The sequence below is a fragment of the Chelonia mydas genome, chromosome 6 (assembly GCF_015237465.2).
Source record: "Chelonia mydas isolate rCheMyd1 chromosome 6, rCheMyd1.pri.v2, whole genome shotgun sequence".
Lineage (NCBI taxonomy): Eukaryota > Metazoa > Chordata > Testudines > Cheloniidae > Chelonia > Chelonia mydas.
The window spans coordinates 49,445,935-49,469,855 of record NC_051246.2 but is presented as its reverse complement, the minus strand read 5'-3'; the positions used below and the strand labels follow the sequence as shown (position 1 = coordinate 49,469,855).

The following is a 23,921-nucleotide window of genomic DNA, read 5'->3' as shown; positions in this document are numbered from 1 at the left end:
CCTCCTTTTCTTTTTGCAGCTACAGACTAACACAGCTGCTACTCTGAAACCTGTTAATAAAAACTGTGTCTGAGATCCTTTTCCCACTAAAGTTGGTAGTGTCTTTTGCTGTCAACTTCAGTGGAAATAGTCATTGGGATGTGGCTGGTAGTTATTTAACAAAAAGAGATGACCAAAAAAAATGAGCCAGAAGGAAATACACTTGAATGATTAAGTGGCAATCTCATGTATGCACAGGCATTTTTAAAGCCAGACTAGGGAAAATCTGAGTAAGAGTCAGAGTAGGTACCTGCATTTGAGACCTTCCCTCCCCAAAATCTATTTGTTTTTCCTTTTAAAACAGTCCCACTGCAAGAGATGTGCCTCTCTCTTTCCTAGGGCCCTCTATGGTTCCATGCTTGCAAACTTGTCTTCAGGCCTGAGATAAAACCAATTAAGGTCAATGGGAATCTTTATTTTGACTTCAGTGAGCTCTGGATCAGGCCCTCTTCAGTGCATGCTGCATAGATGAGGATTTCTTTTAGCAGTTTGTTTTGACTTTGCTGTACATCTTCATTGTTCCTAGCCTCCTACAGTGCTTTGTTATCTTTTTTTTTCTGGATAAATTATCTTTCAAAATAATTCCAGTCACCACTCCTTTATTTTTCTTGTTGACAGGCATCCCTAAGCTATCACAACACATAACAAGCACTCATGCTTGATATCCCATTGTATTACCTTCTGAGCTTGTTGTATACATAATAGAGAAAAAACAGACTTCAAAGTCATTTTTTCAGCCAAAATGCAAGGAGGCTCTCTCAGTGGTGTTAAACTTACACTTGATAACATAACAGTTTAGTTGTAAAGATGACCGTAGTGATTCACACCAGGCATTATGTTTCAGCATGAATTTAAATATATTCCTCGTACTGAGGAACTGTAAATAAGTGTGCCTTTTAGTTAATGACCGTATGATACAACTGTTGCTTTATAGATTAATACTGCAGTTTTAGGTAGTGTGACAGGGTAAGGACAGATGGCTCTAGGAGAGTGATAAAAGGCAGATATATTAGCCCCAGGTTAAGTAGGTCCCTTTTCCCTGGGTAAGGTAACAGGAAAGGTTCCAGAACAATCTGGAGTTTTCTGGAAACAATTAAGGCAGACAGGCTGATTAGAACACCTGCAGCCAATCAAGAAGCTGCCAGAATCAATTAAGACCGGCTAACCAGGGCACCTGGGTTTAAAAAGGAGCTCACTTCAGTTTGTGGTATGAGTGCGAGGAGCTGGGAGCAAGAGGTGCAAGAAGCTGAGAGTGAGAAGTTGTACTACTGGAAGACTGAGAAGTACAAGCATTATCAGTAGGAAGGTCCTGTGGTGAGAATAAAGAAGGTGTTGGGAGGAGGCCATGGGGAAGTAGCCCAGGGAGTTGTAGCTGTCACGCAGCTGTTACAGGAGTCACTGTAGACAGCTACAATCCACAGGGCCCTGGGCTGGAACCCGGAGTAGAGGGCGGGCCCGGGTTCCCTCCATCCCCCCAACTCCCTACTTGATACCGGAGGAGTTGACCTGGACTGTGGGTTCCACCAGAGGGGAAGGTCTCTGGCCTGTTCCCCGATCCACTAGGTGGATCAGCAGAGACTGCGGGGATTGTTCTTCTTCCTTTGCTGGCCAGTGATGAGGCTAACTGAGTGAACGGCAGATTTGAGCCACAAAAGGGGCCAAACTGAGGGTTGCCGTGAACCTCTGAGGCGAGCAAATCTGCCAATAAGCACAGGACCCACCAAGGCAGAGGAGGAACTTGACACAGTAGGAAAGAAAAATGTTCCTTCCTGTTCTTTAAGGTATTGATTTTTTTTCTCTCCTGCTGCTGCAATTCCATCTCTCCTTTTTGGTTCTTCACTAGTCTTCCTGCTATTTATCTTCCCACTGTGTCAGTTTTATTTTCATCTTGATCCTTGCAGCCTTTTACATGGGGGAGATCAGAGGTCCATGTTGATACAATCTACAGCTCTGCTTCCTCCCGTGAACTCTGGAGCTGAATGAGCTTCACTGATTTAGAATGTTTATAAGCTTGGGAAGGAGGGAGTTGTGGTATTTTTAGATTTACTATTTTCTTTGCATTCACTGAAATAAATTATTTATCAATTGTTTGTTCAGTCAGAAAACACTCAATTTCCTACGTTGTAACTAATTCTTTACAGAACACTGCAACATCAGTACTATCAAGAGATCATCTTACTGCTACTAATTGTGCCATCCAAGATCCTACTTGCTCAGGTTCATCTAATAAGAGCAGACAGCAAGTTAACAGCTCTGGGACTAAGGACTCATGGACAACAATTCTGACCTCCCTTAGGCCTGGTCTACACCTAAAACTTAGGTCAGCCTAGCTACGTTGCTCAGAGCTGTGCAATGTAGTTTGGTTGATTTAACCCACACTGTAGATGCAGCTAGGCTGATGGAAGAATTCTCTCTCAGATAGGTGGCTTATTAAACTGACAGAAAAATCCGCTCCATCAGTGTAGGAAGCATCTACAATATAGTGGCACAGCTGCAGTTCCATAGCTATGCTGCTATAGTGTAGACATACCATTATATAGGAGTTAGACCCCAGTAATCAAGGGCAGAATTAGGGCCATGGTTTTGATCTGTAGCTGTGCCAGTGATTCTCTGTGCCTTCGGCTGGTTTCTAAGTGGTCACTGTTTTGGGTGCCTCAATTTTGGGGTGCCTCAATAAGGGGATGTCTCAGCCCCACCAAGGGAATAAAATTCTTGTTTGCTGTCACAACATTAAACAGTTAAAGGTGGTCCAGAGTTTCATGTCAGTTGATCGTTGGCTTACTCCCATTGTACCAGCCACCATTAAAAGTCTTTGTAACCTTTTATTAAAGACATAGAAGAAGAAAAACAAACAGTTAAAGCATTTGAAGTGTAAAGTATTAAGTAAGGCTTTCATTTTAACAGTATTCCTTATTCCCTTTAGCTGTATAAATTCTTTGATAGGGAAATCTCCTGTTTGACAGTCTTTTAGATGGTATTAACTGTCCTCTTGAGCAGGAAAAACAAAGTTTAGTTGAGATGGTTAGGAGCAACTGCCCTTCTTGGAGTCCAATCCTGCTTACTTTAAGACAAAACAAGACAAATGCACACAAAAGGGTAGAGAAAAGAAAGATAGAAAATGCAGATTCTGATCTTTGTTGCTGATTTTCACTTGCAACTTTGCTGCTGGAAAAACACAGGCCAAGCACATGGACTTATCAGCCACTCTGAGGCCTGGCATTAGTCTGTTTATGATGTTGCTTTTAGCTTTCTTTCTGGTTTCAGGCTCACAGCCATTTTGCTAAGGTGAAGTTGTCTTGGCTGACTTAGTCAGACTCTTATTATACAGAAGGCAGCAAGAGAAAGACAGGACGGAGAAGAAATTAGGTGAGAAATGAGAATAACACAGGAGGGAGGGAGCCCAAGTTTCAGGTTCCGTTCATTATTTAGCTGTAGCTGGTGGAGGTGGTAATGCCATTTGGTTTCCACTCTCTGGCTCGGTTTGGTTAAGGTGTTTTTCAGGATGAGGACAACAAAGGCCCAACAGTGTCCTGTTGGATCTCAGGGTCCCCAGAGATGGAGGGGGTGGTAGCCATACTTGTAAAGTTTGCTCCCTCCAGTTCATGTGTCCCTCTGCTCCCATTGGTGACCCACAGATAAACAGTGCCCAAGAAGTTGTAGCAACCTCATCACATTAAAATTAACCAATCAAAGCACATTTTGGTGCTTTCAGCTATAAACATTTCTCACGTTTCTAGAGGTGTTTTTTTTTATCTTGTTGTCATGATAACCCTGACTTTACCAGGAGCCTTGCAGATGCTTTACTAGATTTTTTTTTAACTTAAACAATCCAGTTTGTACCTGTCTGTTTGTCTTCAACTTCTGCTAATTTTTATAAACAATTTTATGTTGTAGGCTGAGTTGGACTTTTGTTACCTTAGTCAGCCTAGAGCCAACTCTGCACAGCACTTCAAGTTGGGCATCCAAAACTCGGGCCACTTTTCAGAATATGGCTGTTAACCTTCCTGTGTTGTATGTAGGGTAGCTACAGAAGTTGGTCCAATAAAAACTATTACCTCACCCACCTTGTCTCTCTAATCTTCCTATGTTTCAGTTTCCCTGTTCATAAAATGGGGATGATAATACTTCACTGCCTCACAGGGGTTCATTCCCTCCCTCACAGTTTCTTCAGTTCAGCTTTCTTTCATACATACACTCTTGCCCTTTTCTCCCCGACCTGTCCCCTTAGCCTCTTCCCTTCACTGTCCCCTCTGTTCACTTTTCTTCCCATTTAGCTTATCCCCTTCTAACTAAACCCACCAAAATAAAATAAAATAAAAAATATGGAACTAACATGATGTTTGCCACCACAACACTGTTTATGCTTCTTGTGTGTTGTTCTCCTTCCCCTACTCTGTGTCTGTCTTGTCTATTTAGATTGTAAGCTGCTCAGGGTAGAGACTGCCTAATAGATGTTGAAATCCTTAGCTACAAGGCACTATAGACATATAATTTATTTATGATTTATTAAATTCTGATAGTGGAAGAAGGAAAATGTTGAGCTGTTCCAAATGAGTCCTCCATATGTGAGCTTATATTTATTATATTTATATTATCATAATTTATTTGTAATGGAAAAGGCACAAGAAGCCACAATCAAATTTGGGTCCCATTGTGCTAGGCCTTGTGTATATATATATATATAAAAAGAAAGAGACACCCAAGGAGCTCTCAAAACAGATGGATGAATGAAGGTCAGATCTAGAGGTCTGCCTTTTCTAGCAGAGACATGTGGGCTGAAGATAGCATTCTTGGTTCTGAAGGGAAGACGTACCTCTTTGAGCCATTCTCTCTTTGGATACTGTTAAATCAGCTCTTCCGGAGATTACATATCCCGGGTTCCCTAGGACTCATAAATTCCAAAAAACAAATTTTTACCTTTTGGAATTAACCAAATTTGACCAAGAACCATATATTTTTATGGTGTCCCAGGATAATACCCCGGGTTCCCTACAAGGGATATTCAGTATAGTTACAAGGAATACAAGGAATGAAGTATTAACCTTCCTTTCACACTCACTTCATCTACTGGCCCCACACTCTGAATCTATACTTAGCATTGGCAGCATAAATGGGAAGACTGTATGGGTTGGTGAGAATTTCGCCAGTGCAGGAAAAGAATAGAGCCAGCATAAGTGTCCCATTTCTGCTCCTCCCCCTGTTACAGTGGGCATTCCAGAGAAGATGGGGATGGGAGCAAGCTCATAGTATTGTGTTCTACCTATGGAGCAACCTATAGCAGCCCAGGTAAACCTCCAGGGTTGCACTACTATGTTTTAAGGGACTGCACCAGTCCCAGTGCAGGCAGCATGCAGACTACACAAAGATGGCATAAAGCTGCCTTTGCCTACCCTCCACCAGGCCCACACCTTCTGGAGATACTGCACAGAATCTGCCCCACTGGTTTTCTTTCCCAAGGGCCTGATTCCAATTTACACTGAGGCCCCTGTATACTGCTCTAGCATTGTAAAGTGCCTTAAAGTTCATGTAAATGTAATTTACCACCACTTTATGGCCTCTTTGCACTGCTCTGAGTGTGTAAAGGGGTCATGGGGTAAATGAGAAAAAAACCTCAAGTGGCTTTCCTTTCTCTTTTGATTATGGTTAGGCGATAGCATTCTTTGAGAAAACAAATTGCCCGTCCTCTTTGTAACTGTGCGCACACATGCATACCCTTCTCAAGCTATCAAGGTTGGGGGGCATTTGGGTAAGAGTCCCTTGCTAAAATATTGGTATTGTAGCACTGGCATGGAATATGATGTCATAATTGTTAAAATCAAACCACATTCAAAATTTAAAGGTTAATAAAACATGTACATTATAAACGGAGCCTTAATTTTGTTTTTAACTCCTTAGTTGTTCACTGTGCTGATATTTCATAGTACCATGAAGTCTAGGGCGGCAGCTGAGTCCTAGAGCAGGAGCTCTCACCATGCATTCAGCTCTAAGTGGCACTGGTGTTGCTGGCTCTGAAAAGACCCCCTCTGCACCATGAAGAAGCCTTTCAAGGGGAAGATAAATTAAGACCTTGTGTGTTGTAAATGCATGACATTTTCTATTTGAAAACCAGCTGGCTTTAGCCAGGAACGGTATACTCCTGCTTCAATGTAATTGACGCAAATCCCCTTGCAATAAAGGTAGTTTTGTGACCTGCCATCTTGAGCGCACACATAAAAAGTAGGTTCAGTAGACACCGGTTTCCTGGCACTTATGAAACATGCCTTTCCCCTTTTGTTGCTTGGAAGGCTGCATCAGTCCCGGACAAGGGGGAACAGAAAACAAATCGGCAAGTAAGGTATTTTTGATGAGTACTGTGACAGGAATGGAACATGGCCAGTGGAGGCTTCCTTAGCGTCTTCCTGTGATAAATAGCTCCATTTAGCTTCCTCACCCCTTTTATAACTAAGGTGCCAACTGTGCATGATTTAAATTTAATTTCAAGGGTCATTTAGTGTCGGTTTTTAAGATGGAACATACCCTAGTTTTATGGATGTTGCAAAGACGGCTTATATGTGTGGCGGCTCCTCCGAAATGCCAGGCTCAAGGTCCTCTCTCTGACAATGCTCAGCTGAATGACATTTACTGAAACTGTGTTCCCTTGCTAAGTTAGTAATTTGACAGTATTCATTAGCTTGAGTTTGCATCTCAGAGCTCTATAATGGAATGTGCATCTATGGTGTTTTAAAGAGGTATGTAGCCTGTGAGGATTGAGCAATTTATTTGCAAGGTCACTCTAGTCTGATGTAATCAAACCTGTGGCTCAGTGGGACAGCTAAACTGGCGTCCCTAATAAAGTCACTGCACCAATATACTTAGAACAGCATTATAGTTCAATGATTTTAATATCAAAACATTTCTACCTCCTGCCCCCATGGGTTCTCATCTTCTCTTGGTTATGTGTGCATAACTTCCATTGACATTAGTGAGAATTTTGCGTAAGAGGTGACTAGAGCCCTGGTCCAACATGCCTGTGGTTCTTCATGCTGACTTGTTTCTTTTCATTAAAGAGTATTTTTCTCCATTTCCACCCACCATCAAGTCCTTTGACCGAGCTTCACTGATCTTAACAATATTATCCCAAATGCAGTTGCAGTAGGGTCTAAACCTCAACTCTTGATGTCAATGGGGTGTGCTTAGCACTGTAAAGGAGGCACTCAGAACCTTCTCATCAGGAGCTATATGAAAAAAGACTTTGTATTTACCATAGAAAATGCTTATATGTCAAAAAGTATACAGTAATATATCTTGGTAAATCAATTTTCAGGTATTTTAGAGGGCAAATTATTCTTTACTTAATGATTTAGCTGTCTTTTCTGTAGGTGACATTAACCCTGACAATCTGAGTTACAAACATTTGGGTATTTTCTTTCGAGAAAATTTTATATATAGTGTATGGATCAGGATGTTTTAATTGTTTTAATGTTATAACAGTGCAACGTGTCTGGTAATCTTATAACCATTTGCAGTTAATCCAAGAATTTGGTGAAGCCAGTTGGTTTCATAGTTCCATATTTTCCACATGTGGACCCAATTGGACAGTATAGTAAAACTGAACTCAAGTGAAGTTCTGGAGACATTTGAAGTCTTCATAAAATCAGGGTTCATGACAGAATTTTGGTTTTGATAAGAATTTGAGTATTTAATAAACTATATAGGGGTTGGAAAAACAGGATTTACCTGTCATTTTGAAATAATGTCAGTTATCTTCCAATCCATTTTAATATCTCATGCCAAGCAAATCCCACTGTACTAGATAGATTATCTGTTTAAGGGGTAGGGAAGTTAGGAGGTGTCAAGGTTCCTTCCCCACTCTGAACTCTAGGGTACAGATGTAGAGACCTGCATGAAAACCCCCTAAGCTTATTTTTACCAGCTTAGGTTAAAACTTCCCCAAGGTACAAACTATTTTACCTTTTGCCCTTGGACTTTATTGCTTCCACCACCAAGCGTCTAACAAATATATAACAGGGAAAGAGCCCGCTTGGAAATCTCTTTACCCCCCAAATCCTCCCCAAACCATACACCCCCTTTCCTGGGGAAGGCTTGATAAAAATCCTCACCAATTTGCATAGGTGAACACAGACCCAAACCCTTGGATCTTAAGAACAGTGAAAACGCAACCAGGTTCTTAAAAGAAGAATTTTAATTGAAGCAAAAATAAAAGAATCACCTCTGAAAAATCAGGATGGTAAATACCTTACAGGGTAATCAGATTCAAAACATAGAGAATCCCTCTAGGCAAAACCTTAAGTTACAAAAAGACACAAAAACAGAAATATACATTCCATTCAGCACAACTTATTTTATCAGCCATTTAAACAAAACAGAATCTAATGCATATCTAACTAGATTGCTTATTAGCCCTTTACAGGACTTCTAACCTGCATTCCTGCTCTGGTCCGGGCAAAAACAACAGACAGAGAGAACCTTTGTTTCTCCCCCCTCCAGCTTTGAAAGTATCTTGTCTCCTCATTGGTCATTTTGATCAGGTGCCAGTGAGGTTATCCTAGCTTCTTAACCCTTTACAGGTGATAGGGTTTTTCCTCTGGCCAGGAGGGATTTTAAAGGTGTTTACCCTTCCCTTTATATTTATGACAAGAGGAGTACATGTTCCGAGCACCCTCTGCCTAAAAGTGACTGATGATAAAGGTGTAATATAGATAAATTTTATTATCTCTGCATATATCATCATATATCCTAGTAACAAGTAATGTTTTGGACAGCAGTGCAGGAACTCTTGGTTTTCAGTTTTAGACTAACAATTCACCTTTGTCATTTCACAATTATAATTCAGCTAATGCTTGTAAAGTTTTAACCCTTGAACTACACCTGCTGTTCTGTCTACTGTCCTTTGTTGAAATAATGAATAAACCTGGCAAGTTCAAGAGCACAACAGGTACATTTCTCTTGGACACAAGGGATGGGAGATTAGGGCTTGTTAATATTTTACAATATGCCCCCTACTTCATTACATGTTTGTGGAATGGGGAAGGGAAAAAGGGAAGTCTGCCTTAAGAGGTCCCAGGCTTGGAGGGACTTTTGGGACACGTGATGACTTTATGGTATAAATAGCCTTCAGGGTAATGCATTTATATTGGTTATTATTAAGTATGTTTGCAAATTGTACCTTTTAGTAATCTATGGTCTTTTCCCCCCAGATGTAAATTGTCTTGTTAGTCAATTGTCTGTGTCTTGTGGCAATGAAAGTGAATTAACTGAAGCAGAATAGAACTGAAATGAAAAGGACAGTAAATGGAGCATAGATGAGTAGCTGGCTACTGAAAAAATAAATAACCCTAAATTTTGAGGCGAGATTCCATTAATCAATAAAATTATACAAATGGTTTTTTAAAAGACTTAGGGAATGGCTTTATCCAATAATGTTATACTGTGTTACAAAAAGCATAGGTTCTTAAATTACACATATATCACTATCACCTATCCACCCAGCCTTAGCAAAGGAATACATATAATGACTGGCTGTATCATCAGTGTGTTTTCCCCATTAATGTTGATAGTACTTCGTACTTGGTTAGAATCCGACATAGAGTATAGGGCCAGAAAGGAACATTGTGATCATCTTGTCTGACCTCATGCCTAACACATACACCTACATAACACAGACCATAGATCTTCCTTGCATTAATTTCACCAGAGGATCTCTACAAACATTGAAGTAGATTGTGACTTGGACTCTGCAGCATCCTTATGCAGGCTGATCAGACTTGAATCTGGACATGCAAAATGAAGCAGTCAATGTACACCTGCTACTTCCCATCCTGGAGAAAGTGGGTGGGGCATGATTAGAGCCTTGGCTCCATGTGCTTCTGCCTCTCACACATACCCCCCCACACACAGTGCACTGTCCATACAACTGCGCCAGCATGAGCCAATTTCTTCCATCCTTCCTCCCTTTGGAACAAGGAAGGAGCAAGGAGGTAACTGTTCATCAGAAGGGTTTCTCAGAGGCACAATGCCTACCAGGGCTAATTTTGGGATGATGCAGTTTACGTATCACCCCTTGCTCAGGGTTGTGTCTAAAAATACAATCTAGCCTGTTCTGTCCTTTACAGACGTTAATGAAATAATTCACACACAACTTCTGTAAGACAGGTAAATGTCATGATCATTCCTTTTTCTGTGAGAAAACTGCAGTGCAGGGAGGTGAACCCAAGACATTTGTGACAAAAACAGGAATAGAATCTCTCCACACCTTGTGCTATGGTCTACGAACTAGCTCACGATCCTTTTCACTTCATTTATCCATTGTGTAACTTGACATTGCCCCTGATTACTTCTTAACATTAGGCTTAATAAACTCCAGTTTGCAAGACATGGAAGAGAATGTGACTTTCACTGGCAAAACAGATAAAAAATAATCCATTAGCTCCTGTCTCATTTCATTTAAAGTCTGAACAGCTTGCAAGAAAAGAAACTAAGGTGATGATAAGGACTTAAATATAGGTGTTATCTCTCATCACCCAGCTGTCCCATAGGGTGTGAAACAAGTATACAACTGATATGTTTTTAATCTTCATTTTCAAATACCACTGCTGTCACAAGAAGAAAGCTAGAGCAAAGTCTTTGGCAGTACTTCACTGCATAAAAAAGTGAAACCAGACTCTACCTGAAGTTTATAGGTCAGTTCAGTACAAAGATTGGCCAATTTGGCGTAACCTGTTAAACACCAGTAAAAATGAGAAAGAAAATAGATGCACTCATTTTATCTCTAGTGACAGACCCCCAATATAACCTCTTGAGCAACAAAAATATTCCATTTAATATTTGCAAACAGTAATCCTACGTTTGTAAAGGAAATTAAAAGAAAGCAGACTTCATTAGGTGTTTTGTTTATAATTCGTTGTTCCATTCGATTTTTTTTTTCATTGTCTTTCATTTATATATAATATGTATCCTGTTCCCCAAAAGTGTAAAATAGTTATGCAGCCAAGTTTTCAAAGTGGCCACTGAGCTTGGGTGCTCCAAGTTTTGAATTCCTAATTTGAGATACAGATGACCAGAATATTCATATTTCAGCTTTCACGAAAGCTTATGCTCAAATAAATTTGTTAGTCTTGAAGGTGCCACAAGTCCTCCTTTTCTTTTTGAGAATATTCAGAGGTGCTGAACACTTGTGGCTCCTATTGACTTCAGCTGGACTTTTGGATGCACAGCACTTTTGAAAATCGGACCCAACATGTCTCAGGTAGGACATCCAAAAATGGAGGGAACCAAAATGAATGGCTACTAATGAAGATTTGGCCATAGTCAAAAAGGCATCACTTGAAGCATGCTGAGCACCTGAAACTTTTATTAACGCCTACTGAACTGTGGAACTTCCTGTCATCAGGCCTGTAATCTCCCATACTTCACAAACCATGGTACACATTTCAGTATATTGTATTAGTTATCAGAGGCATAGCCGTGTTAGTCTGTATCCACAAAAACATCAAGGAGTCCGGTGACACGTTAAAGACTAACAGATTTATTTGGGCATAAGCTTTTGTGGGCAAAAAACCCACTTCTTCAGATGCTTTACCTATGAAAGCTTATGCCCAAAAAAACCTTTTAGTCTTTAAGGTGCCACTGGACCCCTCGTTGTTTTTACTGTATTAGTTGACTCTGTACTGCAACTCTGAAAACAAGAAGGGAACAGAATAAAGCAAATTATAGGCCATAGTATATGTGGTATAAGAAAATGTGTGATGTCTGGTGTTCAGGCCTTCAAAGTTTTTATTAGAACCTTCCCAAAATTTACAGCAATAAAGCTTTATTGTAGCCTCCCCACCTAATCCCCCTATCCCTGTATGTACATATTATACGTATTAAAGGCCTTGGAAGGGGGTGTCAGTTCTGCAGTCTGTATGTGGAGATTTATGTCCAGAACTCCATTCATATTAATAAAAAAGAAAAGAAGGACTTGTGGCATCTTAGAGACTAACAAATTTATTTATTATGCTCAAATAAATTGGTTAGTCTCTAAGGTGCCACAAGTGCTCTTTTTCTTTTTGCGGATACAGACTAACACGGCTGCTACTCTGAAACCATTCATATTAATGGAAATTCAATGCACAAATTTACCCCGCAGCACTATGATAATATACCCTTCTGTGCTGAGATGTTTCATTCATTTTCATGATGATTAGCCATTTATAATAGCAATAGCATTCTGGGCAGTGCAATTTGATGTAAATTATTACTCTTCTTGTGTTGTTAAAGGCTCTTTTAATAATAATAAAAAAGGAACAGGGCTCTAATTACAACTTGGGGTTGTGAAGAAATGATGAACCATTTAAGCTTGTGATTTCTGATGTCACCCGAGTCCCTCATGTAATTACAGCCTTGTAATTCACATCTGAATTGTCAATTGTCATTTAATCCATGTATATATAAACATTCGCCTCTCTGGTTTATTTTTATGTCCTTTTACAAATAAAACTGTGAGTAAACTACAGCATAAATAACATCTGCCACTGTACAATGTCACTGTTGAACTCATCTTAATTATCCAAGACACTTCTAAGCAGTCCAAACAAATGTAGGAGTCTTGCATTCATATGCCTATTCTGTGAATCATTGGGGAGTGGATATCTTGGAGTTCCCTCATAGTCCTATTCCCTGTGGCTGTTTCACTGATGTGATCTCTAAACAAATAAACAATTACCTTAATCTGAAATCTAATTTGCATAGGCAACGTGCAATGGAGAAATATTTTCTTTCTCCTTTGTACTGGAGGAGCAGAACTGGCCCCTGGGCAGAAACAACATTGAAATTTACAAGTACATATGAATTGAGTAATGGGCCTGTTATGTCAGGTTCTCTTCTTCATACAGCCTAGGGGTTCACACAGCCATTCAGCATTTGGAATGTTGCAAGCAATGCACCAGGAGCTCAATCCTGCAAGCTGGGCACTTTTACGAGGTGCCGAGTGCCCTCATTCTCCCGCTGACTTCATTGCATTTCAAGGACACTGAGCACTTCAGAAGAGGGCTTTGAATCTTGCAGGATCAAGCCCTCAAAGCATATGACAGAAATCCTGTATGTGACTGCTCTGTTTCCCTGCCCCCCACAACTGAAAGTTATACTAAACATAATGTAAAGATGTAGTAAACACTGATGTCTTTGTGTTCCAGCTATCTTCCATGAAGTCCTGGGTAATACTGTAAGTGGACTAGCCCCAATGCTTAATTTGTGACAGTTCTTGCCAGGACTGAGCCTCTAGGCTCAGCATTTCATAGGCCCGGCACCTCTGGGCTTACTGCATCATTTATGAATGTAAAAAAATTGCTTGAGCCCCGGTACCTAATTGCTTAAGCCCCGGTAGGTCCTTTCCAGCTTTCTTTATAAATATTGCTTTTTTAAAAAAATAATCCTGCAGAGGGCAGTAGAAGTCTGTGGGGAAAAAACTGTCCTCTAGATTTTCTTTCAATATAAATGTAAGGTAAAATGATAGTAAAAAATAAATGCTGTTAAAGTAAAATCTAGGCAGTTTACCTCTCCACCTCAAGGCCAAAGAAGATTTATATTTTTCAGACTGTAAAGAAGGAAACTCAGTTACTGCTCGGTTCCTAGTGGACAGGTGTCCACATCAGAAAATAATGATGATAATACTTATTATTTCATATCTTCAAAGTATTGTAAAAGCATAATGAATTCACCGTTTAATTGCAAACACTGTCACACTTAATCCTGGCACCCCTGTTAGGAATCTCATGAAAGAGGCCCAAAGACTGAATAACTACAGGTTTCAGAGTAGCAGCCATGTTAGTCTGTATCCGCAAAAAGAAAAGGAGGACTTGTGGCACCTTAGAGACTACCAAATTGATTTGAGCATAAGCTTTCATGAGCTACAGCTCACTTCATCGGATGAAGTGAGCTGTAGCTCACGAAAGCTTATGCTCAAATAAATTTGTTAGTGAGCTGTAGCTCACGAAAGCTTATGCTCAAATAAATTTGTTAGTCTCTAAGGTGCCACAAGTCCTCCTTTTTTTTTTGTGAATAACTATAGTGACTAAACTACCATTTCAGCTCCATGAATGGGAGTTATCCCATGTGTGACTAAGGCATATTTGTGGGGAAAGCTCTTGCTCTTACTGCTTGTGTTGTACCTCTTCTGTGGAGACAGTAGTTTACTCTGCAAAACTTCCATTCAGCATATATCACTTGGAAGAAACCATATTTTTAAAAAGATGCTCAGTTTCTTGGCATATGTTTACTATATATTTATATAAACTAAAGTAGTTTTTAGGAAACAGACTAAATCTGGCTGTTCTGCAGATGATTCACAGAGAGAGACAGACAGACAGAGACAGATTTCATACCTAGGAGTGCTCAGGATAGATCAGATTCTGTGGAGCGAGAATTTGCAGCAGGAAGGGACTAGATTCACCTTTGCTTCTGCAACAGAGAGGATTTTGCCTATGTTTTTAACTTTAGGTTTTGACAGATGTGAAATTACCACACTTTAAAAATCTCTAAACAGTGTCTCCCTTATAAAAAGAAAACAAAAGATAAAGTATGAAGAGAATAATAGAACATTTTAAAAGACATTTTACAATTTCTAGGTATTTAGAAATGCAGCTTTCTTTTGCTCATATTGCATCAACCTTGTCTGTGTTGTATAAAATGGCCTGATAGTCATTTAGCAAAAACACACTAAGGAAAAGTGACCTTCAGTCTGCTAATCAGATAGTTCCCATAGTATGTTTGTTTGCCAAGCACATTATTTGCACATACCTAATTATTAGCAGGTACAGGTAAATGGTCAGAGATGTATTACCCTTGAGCCAAATTTCAGAGGCTAAAATGCATTCTTGATTTGATAACTAAGGTCCTCCAAAATGGAAAACACTCATTTTTATTTATACTTCTATTATTAAGAGCAAGAGAATTTGTAATGCAGAATACAGGGGGCATAAAATCCATAAATCCAGTGAATGACTGTACAGTATGTGTGTGTAATTCTGCTTAATTGAATTAGACATCAGCAGCAGGCAAAGCACCAAAGGTTCTCGTTTTCCACTATTTATTTACCAGGTAATCCCCAAATTTTAGTGATGTAGGGACAAAAAAGGGGAAAAAAATGTTTGCATGGAAAATCTGGGTTTTTTTTGTTTGTTTGTTTGTTTGTTTGACCCAATTGGCCTGTAGTCTCAACAACAGAAAATTCTAAATTTGAAGCCAAACTAGTTTAAAAAAAAGAGAGAGAGAGATTGACAAATTGGAAAAGGATTCAGAAAAAAGCTACAAGAATGATTAATGGTCTGGAAAAGATGCCTTTATAGTGAGTGATTTAAGAAGTTCAGACTATTTTGTTTGTCCAAGAGAAGGTTAAAAGATGACTTGATCACAGTCTACAAGTACCTAAGGGATTTTTGATAGTAGAGGGCTATTTAAACTATCAGAAAAGGCACAACAATATCTAATGTTTTGGAAGCTGAAACTAGACAAATTTAGATAGAAATAAGGTGCAAATTTGTAACAATGAGGTCTTTATTCAGGTCTTTATATCAAGGCTGGGTATCTTTCTAGAAGATATGCTATAGTTCAAACGATGCTTGATGCAAAAATTACTGGGTAAGGTTTTATGGTTTGTATTATGCAGGAGGTCAGACTAGACAATCATAATGGTCTCTTCTGCCCTTAAAAGCTGTGAAAATGTAGAACTAAGCCCTCTTCCATAGCTACACATATCTTACATATAAAATATTTGTTAAATACTTGGATTCGCAAAGGTTTCCTTGCCAGCAAGTGGAGAATCACCAAATATTTTGTCTTCTAAGATTGCAAGCTCATGGTGGAAAGGACCTTATCTACTTCATGTTCTGTACTGCCTCAAGCACTTTTTCCAAACTCATGATAACCAATAATAGAAGCAAAAGCAAAATATCTTTTTTTCCCCAGTGGTATATGTGACTTGACCATGTAAGTCAAGTAATATTGCAATAAAATCTGTTGTGAAAAGTGTGTCCTCATATTTATTCTCCACATATGTATTAGCGTTCTGTTCAGGATTATGATTGTGACTTTGAAGGATTCTTCCTTCTGCGTGGGTAGCAACACTCATAATTTCCCAGCATAAGACAGTTAGGGTGGCAGATTCAAATTTTGTGACATTTGGCCAACTTGACTCAGGGCAAGCAAAAAGTAGACTGGCTGGCTGAAAAGTAAGACAGAGTTACTGAATATAGGATATACGGTCAGCCTTTTCAAGGATTCAGCCCCTCGCTCCCAAAAATGTTTTCTTTTAAACTTGATGGTTGAGGTTACATTATATCAATTAATATAACTCTATTAAACCGTAAGTAATATGACAGACTTTAAAAAACAATCAAACCCACCTATGCTTTTTTTATCAGATGAAATACAGGTCATAGACTGTAGTTTCACTGTTGGTGAATGTACCAGTATGGTATTTGCCAAGCTTTCAGAGCATTTCCAAAAATTGTGTATATCAATTATTATTTCCCTGCTTAAAAAGGTTTAAATAAATGTAGTTTACCTTTCTTAATATCAACTTGCCACCTTGCTGTGGGCTGTTCCATATTAAAGAAACAAGCATACAAACAAGAGGAGAAAAAGAATATGTATCAAAAGCAGATAGTGCTAAATTAATCTCTTTAGGCCTAATCTGGAAGTCCTGCTCACTGTTTTTGCTAATTCTGGTAATTTCCCCCGCAGTTGATAGTGGTAGTGTGGCTGAGTTTGGACAAAGTTAAAATCAAAGCAGGACCTCTGGATTTGGTCCTTTAAGTGTGGCATGCTATATAGAACATATATTTTTAGACTTTTTGTTTGGTTAGTTTAAAGTAATGCAGAAAATATTCTATCTTCACATTTGTCCTGAGTAAACCAGATTTTTTAGAGACTCATCAGGATTGTTTGTCAGTTACTCTGACGTTCAGAAACTGTCTCCTAATCAGTATAATAAAGGAAAGCTATTCACAGCACCACAATGTAGCTTCTTCTTTTTAAAAAAAAAATAAACAAAAAAAAATCACCCTTAAAATTCTATATCCTGTTCCATGTCACAAAAATCATTCCACTGTTGGTTGATTTTATAGGTCTTAATCAGATGTTTGCATTTTGAGATCATTGCATTTACCAACCTGATGAACTTGTTTGGCTCATCTATACTGAATAATCCCAAGATTTTCAAGAATATGAAATTTAGGAGAGTTAGTTTGTACAAGTAGTTCAAGTTAACTTATATTTGTTGCAATTCACTATCCCCAAAATATTCTTCTGCTAAGTCAATGAGCATAACTTACTGTTGTAAATAGGTATGTTATTATATTCATATAGAAACGTGAAATTGAAAAGCCTGATATCTCAACAAATGGCCCTTACATACAGTGTGTTACTGTGATTTCTAAATGAGAACTCTGATATACTTTAATTGATCCTGAAAAGTCAGTGACCCTTTTTTAACAAACTGCCAGATCATCACTGAAATTGATTTTTAACTGTGCCAAATTCGGTAGCATCCAGTCCAAGTCTGTGAGGCAATTGAGTGAGGGTGGGGGGAGAGGTGGAGTGGGAAAGTCCCTCTAACCTAGGGAACAGTTCACTAGAGACTGAAAATTAAATAGAGGATCTTGAGGGGAAAAGAAGATCATCCTCATTATCAATCAACACAGCATGAGCAAGAAGAAAACTGGAAAGAACTTTTATAGAATGAAACATTTGGTTCATGCAACAAATAGCAGTAAGTTGAAGTATTTTTTCTCAAATCCAACATCCGTGTTCATTAGTCTTTGCTGTTTGCATTTTTGAGCTTTTTCTTTCTTTGTAAAATTCGTATGAATCTAATGTTTATGTTTAGAGGTTGAATGAGCACCCTTTTGCACATGCTAATTAATGCTAACGACTGCAATAGTGGGTAGAGATTTTAAAAGGAAAGCATAAGTACATGAGGTTAAAAACTAAGTTGTAAATTGACTATACTTTTGAGTTTGCTTTGTAATGAAAATGTTTAGCTGCAATAAAATGGGAATATCTCCAGACTTGGAGCTTCACAAATTTTAGCAGTTTCACTGTGTTAAAACTTTTTTTTTTTTTTTTTTGAGGTGCTGAATGCAGGGCAGGTGCTAAATAACAATTTGCATTGTTTTTATGCATTGGACTGAGTACAGCCAAAAGCAAATGTGCTCACAATCCACAAATGTGTGCTACTTAATTCAGTGTAGTTAGTAACTTAACAAAGAAGTTGTGTCTCAGGTTAAACAGCGGAGGTTACATTTATATTGGAAACTGATATTGTTTAAAATTAAAAAAAAATGCTCTAATGCAAAAAAAATCTCAGGCCACAGGTATACTGTTTAATACAAAAATGCTTTTAAAAATAAACTATATATCGCGCATAGAAAACACACACACAAAATTCTACCTTTTCGTAAAAAAACCAAACTATTTTAGAATAATTGTTTCAAATCAAGTGTGAAAGAGTTACAGAAAGTTAGTTCTGACTGATGATCTACCTCTGCAAATCAAATTGTTGATCAAAGCAGTTTAAATGACTGGTCTTGATAAATCCATAATTTCAGTGATACGGATGCAAAATTACTGGCATTTTTCTTCAGTTGTGGTGTGTGTGTTAACAGAAACCAGAAGTGGTGAATAATCCTAACCTGTTTTCTGTACTATAATTTATGTTGAAAGCATTTGATAAATAGAAAAGGAGTACTTGTGGCACCTTAGAGACTAACCAATTTATTTGAGCATAAGCTTTCGTGAGCTACAGCTCACTTCATCGGATGCATTCAGTGGAAAATACAGTGAGGAGATTTATATACACACAAAAAGAAAAGGAGTACTTGTGGCACCTTAGAGACTAACCAGTTTATTTGAGCATGAGCTTTCGTGAGCTACAGCTCACTTCATCGGATGCAGTGAGCTGTAGCTCACGAAAGCTCATGCTCAAATAAACTGGTTAGTCTCTAAGGTGCCACAAGTACTCCTTTTCTTTTTACGAATACAGACTAACACGGCTGTTACTCTGAAACCTGTCTATATACACACAGACCATGAAAAAATGGGTGTTTATCATACACATTGTAAGGAGCGTGATCACTTAAGATGAGCTATTACCAGCAGGAGAGTGGGGTGGGGGAGAGAAAACCTTTTGAAGTGATACTCAAGGTGGGCCATTTCCAGCACATTTCCAGGAGTTAACAAGTACGTCTGAGGAACAGTGAGCGGGGAGGAATAAACAAGGGGAAGTAGTTTTCTCTCCCCCCACCCCACTCTCCTGCTGGTAATAGCTCATCTTAAGTGATCACTCTCCTTACAATGTGTATGATAAACACCCATTTTTTCATGGTCTATGTGTCTATAAATCTCCTCACTGTATTTTCCACTTTATGCATCCGATGCAGTGAGCTGTAGCTCACGAAAGCTTATGCTCAAATAAATTGGTTAGTCTCTAAGGTGCCACAAGTACTCCTTTTCTTTTTGCGAATACAGACTAACACGGCTGCTACTCTGAAACCTGGCATTTGATAAATGTTCGTAAGGTGCAATTTGATCCTCAGTACAATATGACCGACATGTCTTGACCGAAAACATGTTTGTGTGTGTATGTGTTCTGATTTGAATGATCTGTTTGTCTGATGCTGGAGATTTCTTCTGGGAAGCCAGTGATTTTTTAAATTTAACTAAAAGAGGTGTAAAATCTTCAGAACATATTTATTTCTGGTGTTACTCGTTTGATCCTTTGCATTTATATAATAGAATTTGCTTGGGTTCATGTAGTTATTGGCCTTTGTTTAAAGGCATAGGCCATATTCTGTGACCATTACCTAAGACTAGATTGAAAGGAATTATGCCCCAGAATCACCCCTCCGAATCAAAATTTCTCTGGAATGCCTCTTTTCCGCAGAGGAGAGGGAGGATGCTGTGTTAGCCTTTTACCAGTTGCAACTTTCTCTCCATCTTGCATCCAGCCAGCTGCACTAGCCAGTGCATGGGAGTTGGGGTGTGGCTTCATCTGCTGTCCATCTCCCCCAAGCCTACTCCCACAGCCCCTGCCCACCTTCACCCTGCATCCTGACCCAAGATCCAGGTTGGTCTTATGCAGCTGTGTTGCAAGGAAAGCCATTACCCCCCTGTCTGGATGCTAGTCATGATCTAGCTCTCAGTTTTTACTCTGTCATTCTTCAGGCAGAACTCTCATTGACTTTAGTAAGAATTTGCCTGAGTGAGGGCTGCATTACAAGGTCCACAGGATTTGGCACATATGGGTTTGTGTGTTACAAACAGTTACTAAAGAATGTTGTAGGAGTTGGTTTTTAAATACCATTTATTCCTGTAATTTTAGGGGCAAATTTCATAGTATTTTTCATGGGTGGATTTAGTAGTTTGATTTCTGTTGGTTTTAATTACAGTCAGAGAGCTGAAGTACCAAGGCTTCTCTTGGGAAACATACTCCTTAGTGTCTATGGGATCACCCTTCCATGTGCACAGCATCTTTAATAGCAGCAATGGCTCACATTCTTGTGTCCCTGTTTACAAGCCTGCATTCCCTTTACAAAAAGGAACAGAATAGATTGGATGGGTTAGTAAAAGTTGAGTTGGTAGCGCTTAACAGTTGTTTAGAAATAGCTTTATGTATGTAAGAGTCTCACACTCTCACAGCAATCATGGATCCCCCAAAATGTAGCAAATGGCTGTACACTTCTGTATCCGCTACCTAGGACACAAGTGGTGCTGCCATTTTGGTCTGCACAAAAAGTAAAATTTCTCCTCGGGAAATGGTAAGAATTTTGTTGCAAGATTTTGATAAAATCACCACAGCTTTGCAGCATATATTCCCAGATCAAAAACGGTAAGGAGAGTTCACTGACTTCTGTCATAAGGTTATCTCCCAAGGCTGATTAGTTGCCTCAGCAAATACCTATACTAGTGCTATACTAATGGCATTGATTTATACAGTCCTGAGGGATAGCACCCCCTCATCTGTTAAAAAACCCTGATTTAGTCCCTTGCATTCTCCTGCCAAACTTTAGAAAGTAGTTTGACATCAAGCAGTTTCACCCAGTTGCCAGTGGTTTTGCTGCTCTGCTCAGTTCCAGCAGGTAGAAGTAACATGGAAATTGACAAGGGCCTTTACAATGTTAAGTAGTGACCTGAAGGTGACCAGCTGGCAGCAGCTTCACCTGAGCTTCTCTGTCTTTTGGGTGCAGCAGGAGAACTGGCCAGAGCAGCTGTATTTTTGCAATGAAAATGCACCTCATACCATTCTTAATTCTGTCTGTTAAATCTTACTTGCTGTACTGGGAAATCCCTATATTCTACTTCTTATACTGAGGCTCCTAATTAGAGCAAACCTAATGTAATAGTGGTGAAGCATTAAAACGCTTCTTAAGGAGCCTGGAAAGGAGTTTTGACTACAGTGTATATACATTTCTAATTCTCAATTAAGCTTCAAATATCTTGGTTAGCCTAGAATCTTACTCTACAACTTTTCATTGTGAATTCTTCTTTTAATTATTTATTTATTGATGTAATTTTAATTTTGTGTTATGATTTTTGTTGCACTTTAATAAATCCACATTGCGCAGTTTTTACTAGCCACTATCCTACTATTTATTTCTTATTCATTAAACATATTTTTAGAGGACAATTGGCCCATCTCAGTTAATCTTGACAGTATGTTTACATTGTGTATATGTCCATGGGGAAGCTTAAAGACATTGCAGAGTAAATCCAGCAGTACAATACAGTTACAGGACAAGATACAATTATGAAGTAAATCATGACCGTGTTTAATCTTACAACTGTTTAACTAGCTGAATTTGGCATTTCAAAATATGCCCAGATCTTTTTACCTAAACAGAAAGAGTCTGAAGTTTCAATAACCACTGAAATAGACTTATACAAGACAGAAACTTTGCCATAGTTGGTATAAACTTTAGAAATATTAAAAACAAAATAAAACTATATTTAAGTAACGTTTTGAAACAGCTGGCAAAAGCCAGGAAACTTAATTGGAGTCCTTAGTTTGCACTGTTCAGCAGGAAAATAAATCCAAACCCCGTAGTGAAGTTTAACCTAATCTTGAGAACCTCGATGACAATGGAACTACGCTGATTTATACCAGCTGAAGATCTGGCCCAGAATGTCCTGGTTGTTTGATCAGTGCTGCAACAATTATTACACATTTCCAGTTTTTAATTTTTTTAATATAAATTTGCATTTATTTATTGCTGAGTGAATTGATTCAGATGGGCAGCCACAAAAACTGAAGTCCACTACTCAACCACAGGACAGACACAGCAGTAACGCTAGCTTCCAACACTGCTGCACAAATGCCAGTGTGTTTCCACCCTCACCTGGAAGGGACATCTCTAAGGCAAGAAGGTAGTTCAGTCTGCGTGGTCCATTCAGTCTTTGGGCTCTTTGCTGAGCCTGCATAACTGTCTTCCCCAACATTCAGTTCCTGTATAGGGGCCAGCTATAGTGTAGCTGAAAAATGCATACTTGCTAGTATCATAACCTCCCCGGGAGGGGCAGGATGAGAATGAAGTCATGGCCCCACCCTTTCTTCACATCAGTTTACAAAGTTGCAGAGGTAGAGCAGAGTGCATGCTGCACTGTCTCCTGGAGTGGCAGATCTGCCACTGCTGTACTTGCACCCCAGCAGGAAATCTGGCTCACTCAATCAAATTCCTCCTTAGGGCTGTTGCTTATGGTATGCTCCATCCTTCCCTCCAGCGCAGGCTGTGGCTTTGAGGCACAGTCTAGACCTTTATGTGGTGAAGTACCCGAAAGTACATAAAATGTCCATGCTGAAACTCTTCTGTGCTTGCAGACTTTTTTCTCCACTCCAGCTACCAGACCTTGTATAAACCAGCTAGGTCAGGGAGGGAAAGGCAGTCTCATTGGTCAGAAAGCAGAGATGGAAGAAATCCTGGCCTATAAGAGGGAGTTGCTCATAGAACTACAGCAGGTGCAGCAGAAAAGACCACGCCTGTGAGCACTGGCCATTTTTGGTAGCCAAGATTAACAGATTTTGTGTTTGTGAGTGTGCATTGGTGTGAACACAAACCTTAGCCAAGTATTTGTACAGATATAGATTTCAGATAGACTCACTCACTTAAAATGTAAATTCAGTCTTTTAGAATGTGTTGATGTCTTATATCTAGAGAGAGTTTAAGGCATATTAGTCCATCAGATCATCTAGCCCAGGGGTGGGCAAACTTTTTGGCCCGAGGTTCCACATCTGGGTGGGGAAATTGCATGCAGGGCCATGAATGTAGGGCTGGGACAGGGGGTTGGGGTGCTGGAGGGAGTGCGTGGTCTACAAGGGGACTCAGGGCAGGGGTAGGGGTGCGGCAGGCGGCTCAAGGCAGAGGGTTAAGGGGCTCAGGGCAGGAGTGCGGCTGGGGTGCAGGAGAAGTTCGGGGTGCGGGCTCCAGCCCAGTGCCGCTTACCTGGAGCGGCTCCGGGGTGGCAGCAGGGTAAGCAATGGGAGCTGCGGGGGGCAGTGCCTGCAGGTGAGGGCAGCGCACAGAGCTCTCTGCCTCCCCTCCCCCGGGGCTGTAGGGACTTGGTGCCGGCTGCTTTCAGTAGTGGCACAGGGCCCATGGTGCCACAGGGGTGGCAATCCTGCGGGCTGGATCCAAAGCACTGATGGGCTGGTCTGATCTCCTGCCTGTTGCAGACCTTTACATCTCATGCAAATAAGCCCAAAGACTGCAGTTAAACTAAAGCATTTTAGTCCTCAGGAGATTAAAGTTTGTGTTCCACAGGCAGAGAACAAGAGAGAGAAACTAGGCATACCAATATTTAGGGTTGTCAGCCCTCCAGGATTGTTCTGGAGTCTCCAGGAATTAAAGATTAAT

At 39.7% G+C, this 23,921-nt stretch overlaps 1 protein-coding gene and 1 long non-coding RNA gene across 12 annotated transcripts in view; one reads left to right on the top strand and one right to left on the bottom strand.

Annotated features, from left to right (window-relative positions):
* Nucleotides 1–23,921, top strand: part of NAV2 (neuron navigator 2) — a 649,830-nt gene that overhangs the window by 476,762 nt on the left and 149,147 nt on the right. The gene's annotated exons all lie outside the window — the stretch shown is intronic.
* The window catches only part of LOC122466105, a 62,419-nt gene continuing 59,991 nt past the window's right edge, over nt 21,494–23,921 (bottom strand). The window contains exon 6 of one of the 2 annotated variants that reach the window (XR_006291369.1): nt 21,494–22,930. This is a non-coding gene — a long non-coding RNA (uncharacterized LOC122466105). The remainder of the gene's footprint in view (nt 22,931–23,921) is intronic. The other variant, XR_006291368.1, reaches the window with a different exon arrangement.